Source organism: Saprolegnia diclina (genome assembly GCF_000281045.1).
Source record: "Saprolegnia diclina VS20 unplaced genomic scaffold supercont1.42, whole genome shotgun sequence".
NCBI classification, from domain to species: Eukaryota; Oomycota; class Saprolegniomycetes; order Saprolegniales; family Saprolegniaceae; genus Saprolegnia; species Saprolegnia diclina.
The window spans coordinates 201,491-203,422 of NW_008246109.1; positions in this window are offsets into that span (position 1 = coordinate 201,491).

A 1,932-nucleotide genomic window follows, 5' to 3' on the forward strand; every position below is an offset into this window, starting at 1 on the left:
CTTAGTACTAGATAAAGTGCTCTGAAGTACGCGGCGTCGCGAGGCAGTGCTGCTTTGGTGGTGCTTCGGTGGGGTCACAGACGAATAAGACAACGCACCATAACATGATGATGCGCTGTCCACGGAGTGATCATGGCTGGGGTAATCACTGCCGTCAATTGTAGAGTCCCCATACGAGCACTGGGCGGCGAAAGACCCAGGTTTACATGAAATACACTCTGTTCACCCTTCAACGCTCAACTATTTAAGCTCTGTGCGCTCGACTTTCGATTCATTTGCAATTGTACCTATTTGCTTTTATTGTTTTGACGTGACACACTCACAAGCCCCAAATACAAAGTGCAACCACGGAGCTTATCGGATACGGATTTACAAAGTAATCCGACGAGTATCAGTACGGATCGGCTGGCACTCGTTGCGTCCGCACCGTGCACATGTCAGTATTCAAAGTGAAATGCTGGCATTTTCGAGACTCTACGGCACATACCGCGCCTATATGCAGGAACCGACCCTCTCTCTGAACCATCCGCGCAGCCTCAATTGGCAGACCACCCCAACCTCACGTACGACCAATTGTAGACTGCAACCTTCGGCCAAAGACACTGCAGAAGTCGCTGGCGGCCCTCGACGATACCCAGAATCCATCTACTGCACGTAGCTTTGCTCCCGACGCTGGAAACGATCAAGCAAAATGCATAAGCTCGTTGGAGTATTGATCGGGTGCGGATTAAAAATGAGCGGAGCCCGGTAGAAAAATGAGCGAGGCCCAAAATGAGCGAAAATGGCGGAAAAATGAGCGAAATTGCCCACAATTACCCTTCCCCTTTCCCTGGCAGAGCCTTTGGCGGGCCAAGAGTGCCGGCTCGGGTTAAATTGGACAACGGATTTGCACTTCGTGCAAACCCGCAGCCGATTTAACCCTTTATACACATCGCGTCCGCTCATTTTTCTGCCGTTTCCAGCCTCGCTCATTTTTCTGCCGTTTCCAGCCTCGCTCATTTTTCTACCGGGCTCCGCTCATTTTCAAAAAAAATTCGGTATTGATCCTATTCTCCGACGAGATGGGTCCACTACGAGAGGAGCCTCATCGTGCCAACTCTTACAGTCAAGCATCAACTTGCACGCATCCAGCACCATCTAATCACTTATTTTATATAGTATTTCGATGTCTATCAATGAGACCATCACATGATGGTCTCGCCGAGCTGTCTCGCCGTGTGTGTATGATGGTCGATCAATCCGATCATCCGGCCATCCGGATGACGCAGTGCTGCTCGAGCTTGTGCTCGAGATCGCTGATCTGCGCGACGTTGTCGCCTTTCTACCTGCCCTATCGCTGCTGCCGCCAACGCTTGAAGCGCTTCTCCAGCTTCACCAGTCGATCGACCCCCCATGAGCCTCCAAAACATTCCACAGCGCGCCATGGACCTTGGCATCACCGCACCAGCTGCCTTCTCGCACGTCTCTGTGGCACCAGCCACGAGCTTCCGGTGGCTCTTGGCTCCCTTGACGCGAACTACCTGCGTGCGGATGCCTCTCAAGTCGTGCGACGAAACATCACGCGGGATGCATCCTACTTGCTTGTAGTGTATCCAAGGACGCAACGTCCACATCCTGACCTTCATTCAGAGAAAGTGGTGTCCATGCGACATGTCATTTGTACAATGTATGCAGGAAATCGGACACGCCGGTGTTGGACAAGGCAGTCTGGTACGTGTCCAGAATGTGCATGTCTGGACGACTTGGAGATCCAAAAGGAGCTTTTTCTGGTCCGCCAAAATATGTCTACTATCCAAGTGCATTGTTTTGGCCAACTGGATAGATGGATAACGTCGGATGGATACAAAATTTGCACCAGATTCGTCAGCTGTCGCACTTATACCAAATTATCCGGATGATTGCCGTTTGGGACTCCCGCTGCATTGTCCAACT